Raw genomic sequence first — 14170 nt, 5'->3', positions numbered from 1 at the left:
AAAATCTCCCAGTAAAAGTAATTCAATCTCATCAGGTTTTTCTGAGGATTAAAAGAGGTAGTATGTATAAGGGGCTTAGTGCTGGTCCTAGTAAGCACTTCATGAAAATTGACTATATACTAATATTATCCCTAATTAATAACACAGAAAACAGGCTTTGCATAGGAGCCAGTCTGTTGTAGGATTTGACCCTGAGAAACCTCAGCCCCCGCTTTTTATACCATAGCTGATTGCTCTTCCAGAAACACACTGTGACCTTGTTTCCTTTCCTGGCCTCATTTTACCATCTCTCAGATGGGACCATTTGCATTGTTCATTTCAATGAGACAAATAGGGATTTCCACTTCCAGTATGGGTGAGAGTTCCTATTTGACCAACACTACCAGAATGACAACTATAAACTCTGATGGCTGGGAGGCAGAGGAAAGTATAAACAACAACTACCTGAAGGCCCTGGGGAGCAATCAGAGCAGGCAGATGCTGGACAGGAGTCAATAGGTGGAAGACAAGAATATTACTGGTGAATTCCCAGCTCATTAGCTTAGCTCAAGGAGGTCTCAGTTTGTGTTCTGCAGGGCAAGTAAAATTCCGTTTGGGAAAAAAAAAAGTTTTACTGCCCCGAATAATCAGAGGACAAAATTTGAGATAATAATAGTTGCTGGAAAGTGGGAGTAGAAATTCCAAGAAGGAGAGAGACAGAGAGAAGCTGCTCCAAATTCTGGGTATCAACTGTCCAAATGTGTGGTTGACCTCTGAACCCTGCATTCATGGCTCATTCGAGTTCTTGTTCATTCATGCATTCACAGCTCAACTCAGACTAAAAGAAGTGAGCTGCAACTTGAGTTGTAACCTACCATGGGGGTTGTGTTAAGGGCAGGAGACTAGGCATTTGATTCCAGCCAAGATAGGAGCCTGCTGAAACAGCAGCAACAACAAAGTTAACCCTGTTCAGATTATAACACAAACCAGGGTGTTTACTGTAGGGTATGGAGAAGGAAGTGGCAACCCACTCCAGTATTCTTGCCTAGAGAATCCCATGGACAGAGAAGCCTGGTGGGCTACAGACCATGGGGTTGCAGAGTCGGACATGACTGAGCGACTTCACTTTCTTTCTTCTTTCTTTCTATGGAGTTAGAGAAGGCGAGGTTCAGAAAAAGAATGAGACCGGCACTTTACAAGAACAGATCACCTTTAATGAGGCGAGAAGGGGCAGCAGTCAGATTAGTGAGCTGCTGCACTAACCCAAGAAAAGAGCAAGTATATATAGGCATATATGTGGAAATCTATTGTCTCAAGGGGGCCTGTTCTTCTCCAAGGTGGTTCGGAGTAGTTATCTCTTAAACGGCTGGGGCAAGGAATTCTGGAGATCAGCCAGAGGCTGGGACCGACAGGGAGCTGGGCATAATCAACCTTAATGTCTATTTGTTTCCTTCGGGTGAGAAAGTTCTTTGTTTTGCATAGAATGATGGGGAGGACCTGGAGGGGAGTTTAACTCCCGGCTATTTTGAGCCGTGTAACTTTCCTTCATTTACCACGTATTGTGATAGGCAGTTCAGTTCAGTTCAGTTGCTCAGTCGCATCCGACTCTGCGACCCCATGAATCGCAGCACACAGTACCTATCCAAAATTACTTGACTATAAGGGGATAGGAAAAAGGGACCCATTCTCAGGAGAAAAGGACAATCAATGGAAATTGATCCCCAGATGACCCAGATGTTGAAATTAGCAGACAAGGTTTTTTTTAAAATCTTTTTATTTTTACTTTTAAAAATCTTTCTATTTTTCAAGTCTTTACTGACTTTGTTACAATATTGCTTCTGTTTTATGTTTTGTTTTTTGGGGCCCAGAGGCATGTGGGATCTTTGCTCCCTGACCAGGGATTGAATTTGTATCCCATGCATTGAAAAATGATGTCTTAAACCACTGGGTGCCAGGGAAGTCCTGTGACAAGGATTTGTTAAAGCAGTGAGTCTAAGCGTGAATGAAACAGACACAAAGGGTGCGAAGGAAAACATGCTGATGAAAATTTAAAAATAGGAACTTTCCGCAGAAAAACAGAAACTACTAAAAATTACCAAATGGTAATGATCGAAGTGAAAATTACAATGTATGAAAATTTAAAAGTCTTTGGATTGGATTAATGGCAAAAAGAGGATAACAGAAGAAACCTTCAGTTCAGTTCAGTCGCTCAGTCATGTCCGACTCTTTGCGACCCCATGAATTGCAGCATGCCAGGCCTCCCTGTCCATTACCAACTCCCGGAGTTCACTCAGACTCGCGTCCATCGGGTCGGTGATGTCATCCAGCCATCTCATCCTCTGTCGTCCCCTTCTCCTCCTGCCCCCAATCCCTCCCAGCATCAGAGTCTTTTCCAATGAGTCAACTCTTCGCATGAGGTGGCCAAAGTACTGGAGTTTCAGCTTTAGCATCATTCCTTCCAAAGAACATCCAGGACTGATCTCCTTCAGAAGGGACTGGTTGGATCTCCTTGCAGTCCAAGGGACTCTCAAGAGTCTTCTCCAACACCACAGTTCAAAAGCCTCAATTCTTCGGTGCTCAGCCTTCTTCACAGTCCAACTCTCACATCCATACATGACCACAGGAAAAACCATAGCCTTGACTAGATGGACCTTAGTCGGCAAAGTAATGTCTCTCCTTTTCAATGTGCTATCTAGGTTGGTCATAACTTTCCTTCCAAGGAGTAAGCGTCTTTTAATTTCATGGCTGCAGTCACCATCTGCAGTGATTTTGGAGCCCAGAAAACTAAAGTCTGACAGTGTTTCCATTGTTTCCCCATCTATCTGCCATGAAGTGATGGGACCAGATGCCATGATCTTCGTTTTCTGAATGTTGAGCTTTAAGCCAACTTTTTCACTTAAGATGTCACAATAGAGATTATTTGATCTGAAAAACAGAGAGAAAAAGATTGAAAAAGAAAAGAGCTTCAAGGATCTGTGGGACAATGTCAAAAGGTTCTACTTATACATACTTAGAATGACAGAAGAAGTGAAAGAATGGGGTAGAAAAAAGTTTGAAGAAATAAAGCCCCAAATTTCTCAACTTTGGTGAAAAGTAAACAGCATGAAAACTATGAAGCTCAGCAAGACAATTACAAGGAAACCCACACGTAGGCATATCATAGTCAAACTGAAAACTAAAGATAAGGAGAAATTTGTGAAAGGAGCCAGATCAAAAGAACACATTGCAGGGACTTCCCTGGTGGCCCAGTGGTTAAGACTCCACACTGCCAGTGCAGGGGGTGCAGCTTTAATCCCTGATCAGGGATCCACGATCCCACATGCCACACAGCACAGCCAAAAGATAAAGAAACAAAACAAGAGCACATTACATACGTGAGGGTACGTGAATCATCACTAACTTTTCACGCGACATCATGGACACCAGAAGACAGCGGAACAGTATTTTGGAAGAGCTGCAAAGAAACAAATCGTCAACCCAGATTTCTAAATACAGTGAAACTATCCCTCAAATGTGTGGGAAAAAAATAGATAGTTTTAAACTTAAAAAACTAAAAGAGTGTGTCCTGCATTTTAAGAAATGCTAAAATAAGTTCTTTAGATGGAAGGAAAATTATACCAGTTAGAAACTCAGTTAGATACCAGTTGGGAAGAACTAAAGAGTGTCAGAAATAGTAATCTTTAGGTAAGTATAAGTGTTTTTAAATTTATTTTTAAAAAATTTATTTATTTGGCTGTGCCAGATCTCATTTGTGGCACACAGGATCTTTTATTTATTTATTTTTTGAACTAAAAAAAATTTTTTTTTATTTATTCATTTTATTTTATTTTATCATTTTATTTATTTATTTGGCTGTGTGGGGTCTTAGTTGCGGCACACAGGATCTTCTATCTTCGTTGCGGCATGCAGGATTCTTTTAGTTGCGGACGCAGAATCTTTACTTGTAGCATGTAGGATCTAGTTCCTGAGGCCCCCTGTATGGGAGTGTGAAGTCTTAGCCACTGGATCCCCAGGGAAGTCCTGTTATAACTTTAGATTTAATGGACAAGTATGACATCACATCACGAATATAAAATTGCCCCAGACCCACTATAGGGTTGCCCTTAACACAGAGAAAAGTTTACATACTATTAGCTTGCAGTAATTCCTTGGACACACTGCAAGCAGAGCCTTGTGATATGGCATTCACAGTCTCTTCTTGTTCAGGAGACATGGGTTCTTGTTTAATCTGAACTGACGAGTCGGGAGCATGAACACTGCCATGAGCTTGGAAAGAAGATGTGATTGCCTGGAGAGGGGTTCCAGTGGGTGATGGAGACGCGTGGGAAGATAGAGGTTCCAGGAAATTCGGGAAAAAAAGCACTAGGCAGAAGTGGGCCATCAGTAGATGTTTGAGATCTAACATTCTTCTGTTCTCGTGTAAGGCTAGGGGGAACCTGGTCTGGATGTTCAGAAGGTTCATATGTTTCTTGTAATTCCTGTAGAATCTGTATTCTATGGGTCCTCAGGGCACTCATTTCCATAGTTATCTGCTGCTTAAGCATAAGTAGCCTTTGAACTTCAACATAAGCTGTCTGAAGTGCTGCACGAGCTTGTAGAAGATTGTTATCCATGCACTGCAATGATTTGCTTAGTTCTTCCTCTCGTAAAGAAATACTCAGCAGCTGGTCAACCTGAGAACGTTCTTTCTTTCCTTTAATTTTCCTTCTTTTATTTTTTCTCTCAAGACTTGGCCATTCAGGAGAAGATCCATCTCCAGTGGCTCTTCATTTCTTTCTAACATTCTGGCCATCATTCTGTTCCACATCAGAGGTACAGCTGCTGTCTGTGGCTGCATCTGCCAAACTGGAGTTTGCAAGGGCTGAGGATGCATTTGATGATAAGGAGTTTCCTTCTCCATTACTTTCCTGGGCATTATGATTCTCTGATAGTGTAGAGCTCTCCTGGCTGTGCAGCTCTTTTGTCAAATCCGTCAAAGGTATTGTATAGTCAGGAGATAATTGCGTGCTATGTCGCCTTTGAATAGCAACATTTTCAGTTCTTTCATCTGTTCTTAGGGAGGCAGCCAGAGGTGTCACTTCCTGCTTCAGGCTCATGGTTGGTTTTTGACTCTCTGCAGATCTGCCCTTCAGGCTCTCAAGTTCCCTGCGATGTGACATGCTCCGCATGTGTTCCTCCATCTCCTTTTTTGAGCTGTACACAATGTGGCACAATATGCATTTTCGTTCTCGTACCATAGTGACCAGATCTGAAGCACTCAACGTCACACACTCACAGCCGACCCCTCTTACTTCATCAGGCCGCCGAGGCGGCGGCGAGGGAGCCCATTGACACCCCAGCCACCCCCCTCAGCTTTGGGTCCAGCGACCCGCTCCGGACCCAGTCCCCACCGGGAACCTCCACCGCCGCCGTGGCCAGAGCGCAGACCAGGATCTTTTAGTTACAACACATAGTTCCCTGACCAGGGATTGAACCCTGGGCCCCCTGGATTGGGAGTGCAGAGTCAGCCACTGGACCACCAGGGAAGTCCTGAAAGATTGGGTTTTTTTTCTCTTTATTTAAAAACATAACTGCCTAAAGCAAAAGGTATGGTACTATCTTGTGATTTTTAAATACATGTAGATACAATATATATGATGGGTACAGCGTAAAGGGTGGTGTAGCATAAAGCATGATTATTGGACCCGTATGGTGGCAATCTGTACTTTATATGAAGTGGCATAATGTTTCTTCTGTGTTGGTTGAGAGAGTGGAAAATATATATTAAAAGCCTTTGAGGGGCTCCCCTGGTGGCTCAGTGGTAAAGAATCCACCTGCCAGTGCAGGAGTCACAGGTTCGATCCCTGACCCAGGACCCCACATGCTGAACAGCCTCTAAGCCCATGTGTCACAACTATTGAGCTTGTGCCCTAGAGCCTGGGAGCCACAACTACTGAGCCCTCAGGCCCTAGAGTCCATGCTCTGCAACAGGAGAGGCCACCGCAGTGAGAAACCTGAGCGCTACACTAGAGAAAACCTGTGCAGTAATGAAAACTCAGCTCAGCCAAAAATAAACAAATAAAAAATTAAAAAAAACCCACAGTGTCTCTTAAAAAATAGCCCTTGAAGAACCACTAAAACATAAGCAAAAAGGCATAAGCTAAACAGCAATTTGAAATTAATACAGAATTTTTAAATGAGATGGACTCAACTCTGGGCTTGAATAAGCAGTCCAATAAGACTATGACATTATAAATTTTATGTATAAAGGCCAAGAGGTAGAAGATAGAAATTCTAAAGCTCTTCTCACCTAACAAAGGATACTTTTCAGCAAACAGAGATGTAGATGTAAATACACTCTGGGCAACAAATTATCAATTAAGATAATCAAAATTGCATACTTCTTAGGCCTTAAAGCATAATTCACAGGGCAAATCAATAATTTTTGCAGGCTGGGTATCATGTACTTCTTTGTGCAAATTTAATATTGAAGTGAAGAGCAGTGTTAGTGCTCAGCAGTGTCCGATTCTTTTCAACGTCAAGGACTATAGCCCACCAGGCTCCTCTGTCCATGGAGTTCTCCAGGCAAGAATACTGGAGTGGGTTGCCATTTCCTTCTCCAGGGGATCTTCCTGACCCAGGGATCGAACCTGGATCTCTTGCATGGCAGATTCTTTACCGTCTGAGCCACCAGGGAAGCCCAAAAATTTAATAATGAGTTGGCCAAAAAGATGGTTCAAGTCTTTCCATAAAGTATAACAGAAAAACTCGAATGAACTTTTTGACCAACGCTATACTTTTCGGAATAATTCTACAATCACAAAGTTTTACAGCTTCACACAGGTCTTCCTCATGACAAGAGAATGACAGGATACCTGTACAAAAGGCCTCAACTTCATCAGAACTAACTTTGTGATGCTGATCAGTGTCTGCTTTACTGTAGTTAGAGAGAAAGAGGAAACTTTGACCCCCACTTCCGCTTTCTTTCTGAGATTTCTCTTCCCAGCAGTTGGAAGACCACACGGTTTCTTGGACAAGGTGGTGGTTGCTGCTGTTCAGTCGCTAGTCATGACCCCATAGATTGCAGCACACCAGGCTCCCCTGTTCTCCATTATTTTTTGCTCAAATTCATTTGAGTTTGCTGAAATTCATGTCCATTGAGTTGGTGATGCTATGTAACCATCTTATCCTCTGCTGCCCACTTCTCCTCCTGCCCTCAATCTTTCCCAGCATCAGGGTCTTTTCCAACGTGTCGGCTCTTTATACCAGGCGACCAAGGTATTGGAGCTTCAGCTTCAGCATCAATCTTTCCAATGTGTATTCAGGGTTGATTTCCATTAGGACTGATTGGTTTGATTTCCTTGCAGTCCAAGGGGTTCTCAAGAGTCTTCTTTAACACCAGTTCAAAAGCATCAATTCTTTGGACAAGATGGTAATGCCCATCAATTATCCCTGAGGGAAAAAGAGGAGATTTGAGAACTTACAATTTATTAGTTAGGAAAGAAGGCGGGGGGGGGGGGTGGGGATGCAAAAGAGAATTTTAACAGAAGGAATAGGAAGAGATGGTGTGTAATCGTCAGCCATGGTTGTGAAGACGGCAGGTGGGTCAGTTGCTGTGCGGAATAAGGAAAGCATGTTCTTAAGTACCTCACCTCTGAGGCACCTGAGAGAGTGGAGCAGACCTGAGAATCCATCCCCAAGAGTACAAGATGGAGAGGAGAAGCAGGCCATGAGTCTCCATCCAGCACCCTGACATGGGGATCAGAAGCAGGCCATGAGTCTCCATCCAACACCCCGAGATGGGGATCAGAAGCAGGCCATGGGACTCCATCCAACACCCCAAGGTGGGGGTAATGGATGATTAAACTGCAACTGCTGGGTGCACAGGGCCAGGAGCTAGAGCAGCTTTTCCTAGCCCTTTCCAAGGCTGCCTTCCTCTTTCCTGCCAATCCAGTTCAGTACCGCATCACATGCTTAGTCCCGAAAACCTGAATGCCAGCTTCCATTTGGTCCCTGACTCACTGTGCCACCACAACCAATTTATTTCCTCTCTCTGGTGCCTTGTTTCATCACATGTGAAACATAGGTCAGATTACACCATCCCTAGAATTTCTTTCATTTCTGTAATGCTGCTGTTTTCAGGTAGGTGTTACCTTGCTGCAGAAGGCGCCAGTCTCAGAGTGTTCCCTCGTGATTAGTCACGAGCACAGCATTACCTCTGTCTACAGTCATCCAAGTCCTCCTGTAAAATTTTTGTCTTACAGTTATCACATGCAACATGTGTTATTATTCCCCTCTTTTACTTTCTCTGTTTTATCATAAAAGGAAATTCCATATTCCTATCTCAGTTGGAAAGTCATGTCACTTGCCTAAGAATAGTGGTGAGCAGATGGAAAGTAAAATGTTGTCTATATTCTTCTGCTTATGGAAGGTCCTGATCCTGAGATCCAATGTCTTTTGGTGACAAAGCATGCTTAGCAAGTGTTATAGAGGATTTAAAGGTAGACTGGTACCTAGCTGAAGCTGTCTGCATCAGAAAAGTGGGAAAAAATTTGAAAGTTACTAGTAAGGATGTAGATCCTGATGCTGGGAAAGACTAAAGGCAGGAGGAGAAGGGGATGATAGAGGATGAGATGGTTGGATGGCATCACTGACTCAGCGGGCATGAGTTTGAGCAAAACGATGGGAGATAGCGGAGGACAGGGAAGCCTGGCGTGCTGCAGTCTCTGCAGTCTTTGAGACTCTTTGGGATCTCAAAGAGTCGGACGTGAATGAGTGACTGAAAAACAACAACAAAGGATATAGAGAAACAAAAACTCTCCTACTTGGCTGGAGACCACTTAGAAGACTTTCTTCACCTAAGGTTAACATTTGAGCAATAGCTATTGAAATGGGAGAGGCACATATCCAGCATTTCCACTCCTCATTATATAACCCAGGAAAAGTCTTAACCATGTGCATCATGACACACAAAGCAACGTTATTTGTGATGGCCAAAAAAACCTAACAGATAACAATCAACACAGAACATACATGAATGTCTTTTATAAGGATCCTGGAACACACGTGACTTTAATGGATTGAACATGATGGATCCAATCAGAGTGAAGGAATTTAGTGTTTGTTAAAAATGGACTCAGTGATGGGGTTTCCCTGGTGGTCCACTGGCTAAGACTCCGCTCTCTCAATGCAGGGGATCTGGGTTCCATCCCTGATCAGGGAACCAGATTCCACATACCACAACTAAAGATCCCACATACCACAACTAAAGATCCCACATACCACAACTAAAGATCCCACATGTAGCCATGAAGATCGAAGACCCCGCCTGCTGCAACTAAGTCCCAGCGCAGCCAAATAAACATAATTTTTAAAAAAATGGAGTCGGTCAAATCAATTACACTTTGGAATATCGTGTAAGTTTTAAAGGGCTAATGGTTGAGTCTTTACAATTTTGTCTCCTTCTGTTGCAGGATAGTGTGATGTTAGGCATAAAAGCGAGTCCATAAGCTGCTAAACCCATGAGGGTATTATATTTCTGAGAACCTTAAAACAGGTTATTAAGGGCTCTGAATTCTGATACAGGCATTCCAGAATCTTCTCACAAGATCAGCTAATGGTATAATCACTACACCTTTTGTGGCACTGGTCATTCATGATTGCCCAACCGCAATTCCTTCTAGAATCATCACAGGTTATGTGTCAGGAAGTCTATCTGACAGCACTCCCATGAAAAAATGAATAATTTTAAACAAAGGTGCTATTCCTCCTTATGTGTATATTGAAGGATAAAGTCTTTAAGTGGATTCTGTTTGACAATTCCATGGTGGAAAACTGACCACATTAAACTTGTCTCGTGGAAGGCAGCTGTTTAGAGAGTCTAAATTCCATCTCCAATTCTGATTGTATTCTGGGTTTCTTAAGATTATTTGATTATTGTTACAAATTTGGGGTTTTTAATGCTAATAATGCTAAACAATGCTAATTTAATCACAAATTTCTATACATTATGTCTAAGGCTGAAGGATGTCTATCTCAGAGAGGAAGGCATTAAAATACTTATGAATGGTGACAAATATACTGTGCATATCTGTAATTCCATCTTTGAGTGATTGTGACTTACTTGATTAGCTCTGTCTTGTGAGATGTAAGCAAACGTAGAGTCAATTAGTCCTTATGATGTTTCGAGTAACATTAGAGAGGCGACATAAGAGACGTGGGTTCCACCCCTGGGTCGAGAAGATCCTTGGAAGAGGTCATGACAACGCACTCCAGTATTCTTGCCTGGAGAATCATATGGATGGAGGAGCCTGGTGGGCTACAGTCCATGGGGTCTCAAAGAGTTGGACACAACTGAAGTGACTTGGCATGCACCTATAGACTTTAGAGACATGAAAATGATATGTAAAGCAAGGTTTTACAATTATAGAATCAAAGCTATTGAATTTTATTATTAAAACTTGATACTTAACACGCATAAACAAAAATCAGTGAAAGAAGGTACTCATTTCATGGACCCATTAAAAAAATCACCTTAAGAACCTAGAAACAACGTAGATATTCTTGCAAAGTAGACTGGATAGATAAGTGGCCGCATAATGCTACAATGGAATCTGACACAGTAGTTAAAATACATGAACTAAGGCTACATATGTTAACATTTCAAGTTCAACAACATAACAAGTATAAATCCAACTACAGTCTGCAAAGTACTACCTAGGGATGAGGTACCTAGGAGGGGAGGATGTACACGAAAATTATCAGCTGTCAGTTTAGGAGACTGGTTATTCCTAGAGCAAAGTGATGTGTTCATGAGAGGGATGAAGGGGAACAGCATCAGAGAGGGATACACAGGGGACTTAGATAACACTTTAATGTTTTTATTTCATTAGCAGAGTTGCAATTGCATAGCTCTTCCTATTTTTATTTGTTATAACTTCTTGTATGTCTAAAATATCCAGCTAGGCTGAGTCATGTGACCTTGCTGATATCTGTCTGTTCTAATCTACAAAACAGCCACATCCTCTGGTATGATCAGTTTCTTGATGATGGCGATTATGAAAGAGTTGAAAGGGAACTCTCTTGCCACGTGATTCACTGTCACTGAAAGCCTACAGGTGAAGCCCTCCTCTCCTGTTATCTGGTTACCATCAGGATGGTGCAGGAACCACATTTGGGAAGCACTGACTTAGCGAAAGTTGTCACAGTTTTGTTATAAACTAGACATGTGGTCTGGCCTTGGGGATGAGAAACTTGTGGTGGGAGACTAGAAGAGGGAGAGAGAGAGAGAGTAAGTACCCTGGGGTCTGCAGAGAGGAGTCGCGTGCAAGGTGTCTATGCCAAAGGCTCAGGGCTCAGGCAATCCTCGAGGTCATCTACCTGCTGAAAGTGAAAGTGATAGCTGTTCAACTGTGTCTGACTCTTTGCGACCCCCTGAACTGTAGCCTGCCAGGCTCCTCTGCCCGTGGACTTCTCCAGGCAAGGATATTGGAGTGGGTGGCTATTCCCTTCTCCAAGGGATCTTCCCAAACCAGGGATGGAACCCTGATCTCCTGCCTTGCAGGCAGATTCTTAACCATCTGAGCCACCAAGGAAGTCTACCTGCTGAGCAAGAGGCAATGAACTTCTTACTATTTCCTCCTCCTTGACTTGGAGAGCACCAATGGTAATGATGACATATTAAAGTATTCAAATGTCATATCCTGAGGAAGAGTAGTGGGGAGCTAGGCACTTTCTGTATATGATCTCATCATTACCAGGCAGTGCAAGGTGGGCGTCACCATCTTATTTTACAGAGGTGGCTCAGAGACGTGAAGTTGCAGAAACTGAGCAGGAACCTGAGGCAGAATCTAGCTTGTGAAAGGAGAAGAGGTCCTGGGTACTTCCTCCTGAGAGACCAGGAGAGCAGCTTCCTGGGTGCACGGGCCCTGTACCCGAGCAGGACTGGGCCCTGTGGCTGCCACGTGTCTGCCCACAAGCCCAGGCAATGCTGCATCTCAGCCTGAGTCACCTTGGATACCACTCGGGAACCTGTAGACGGCTGCTTTTGTTTCTTGGGTTTTCCCCTAGCTTGTGATTGACTGCAGAGTGGGTGAGAACTGATGACACATAGCTTACAGGATGATGTCATGACTCGCCCAGGCTCTTGGGGGTCAGAAGCTGGAGTCAGGAGACCTGGGCCCAGTGGGGTGCTGGAATTGGCTATTTGCCATGAAGTGATGGGACTGGATGTCACAATAGACATGACTTGACACACCGTAAGCCTCCAACAAGGTGTTTCATTTATAGAGTGTATAACCCACGTGTGGCTCTATGTTTACTAGGCATTGGGAAAATAGAAGTGAACAAAAAAAGACAAAAATATCTATTCTCGTGGAACTTCGTCTTATTAGTTTAAGCTAATTTTTTTATGACCAACTTAGACAGCATATTAAAAAGCAGAGACCTTACTTTGCCAACAAAGGTCCGTCTAGTCAAAGCTACAGTTTTTCCAGTAGTCATGTATGGATGTGAGAGTTGGATTATAAAGAAAGCTGAGTGCCAAAGAATTGATGCTTCTGAACTGTGGTGTTGGAGAAGACTCTTGAGAGTCCCTTGGACTGCAAGGAGATCCAACCAGTTCATCCTAAAGGAAATCAGTCCTGAATATTCATTGAAAGGACTGATGCTGAAGCTGAAACTCCAATACTTTGGCCATCTGATACGAAGAGCTGACTCATTTGAAAAGACCCTGATGCTGGGAAAGATTGAGGGCAGGAGGAGAAGGGGATGACAAAGGATGAGATGGTTGAATGGCATCACAGGCTCAATGGATATGAGTTTGAGTAAACTCTGGGAGTTGGTGATGGACAGGGAGGCCTGGCATGCTGCAGTTCATGGGGTCGCAGAGTCGGACACGACTGAGTGACTGAACTGCACTGAAATCTGAAATATCTGAAAAGCTATTAAAACCAAGCAAGATAAGCCTCTCCTTCAAAAAGGGAAAAATATAAGAACAGAACTGGAATCGTTACATCTTCTTATTGAATTTGTTATCATTATGCAATGACTCTCTTGACCTCTGGTAATTTTTTTATCTCAAAGTCTATTTGTCTTATACTAATAGAGTGATACTAACTTTATTTTCATTATATTTATCTGGCATGAGTATAAGCATTTCACTTTTTGTATATGGCTTAGATGATAAAGAACTTGCCTGCAATGCAGGAAACTTGGATTTGATCTCTGGGTTGGAAAGATCCCTTGGAGAAAAGAATGGCTACCCATTCCAGCATTCTGGCCTGGAGAATTCCATGGACTGAGGAGCCTGGAAGTCTACAGGCCATGGGGTCACAAAAAGTCAGACACGACTGAGCGACTAACACTTCCACTTGACTTTCTAGTTTACTTTGTTTTATTTTCCCCATAACATTTGACTTTTTATTTTATTTGTTTTTTGACTACACTCCATGGCTTTAGGATTTTAGTTTCCCAACCAGAGATTGGATCTGAACAGGGCAGCATAAGCATCAAATCCTAACCACTAGACTGCCAGGGAATTTCTGATTTGACTTTTAATCTCGACAGAATTCTTAAGCTTTAAATATACCTCTTATACATAATACATCTGGTCTAAAAAATCTTTGTCTTTTGACAGGAGAGTTTGATCCATTTACATTTCTACTAATGGTGCTGTGCTTCCTTCCCCTGTGTATAATTTTTTTTTTTTGACTGTGAGCTATTCATTTTTTTTTTAGAACTTTGTTGTAGGTGACGTTTGAGTTCTGTTGTAAAGTTAAGTTCCATTAGTGGGTAGTCAGCGTCACTTCTGCTAATCCCTGGGGACCCTCCTTTCAACCTGTGACCGTCTTTAAATTACATTGTATGCTTGAGTGTTTTTTTTTTTTTTCACTACTTACGTAGCATGAATTTGGGTCACAAGCCTGAGTGAAGACCCACTTGTAATGGCAAATTCTCAGGTGACATTCTTTTTCTCTCACACTCACCCCCATGATCGAGACAGACAAGTCTTGTATTAGTAGCTCTCTCTTCTGTCTGGCAGGGTATATTTCTCATTCATTCTCTCAGTGTTTAATCCTTTGGGGTTCAGCTCTCTTATGAATCTACTGTAAAATTCTCAATTGAGGGGTCCCCTAGACTATGTCTTGCCCTTTTACCCACTGCAACCTTTAAAGGTGAAGCTCAGGTTCTCTAGAGTTTGAAACAAACCCTC

The 14170-nt window shown here is 42.7% G+C and overlaps 1 pseudogene; it reads right to left on the bottom strand.

The window, feature by feature from the left end:
- Positions 1-3928: 3928 nt before the first annotated feature.
- LOC120882438 lies at positions 3929-5216 on the bottom strand (annotated as a pseudogene).
- Positions 5217-14170: the final 8954 nt, after the last annotated feature.

The sequence above is a fragment of the Oryx dammah genome, unplaced genomic scaffold, assembly GCF_014754425.2.
Source record: "Oryx dammah isolate SB20612 unplaced genomic scaffold, SCBI_Odam_1.1 HiC_scaffold_2, whole genome shotgun sequence".
Lineage (NCBI taxonomy): Eukaryota > Metazoa > Chordata > Mammalia > Artiodactyla > Bovidae > Oryx > Oryx dammah.
Note: the sequence above shows the minus strand (reverse complement) of the source record. Positions and strands in the feature narration are given on the sequence as shown.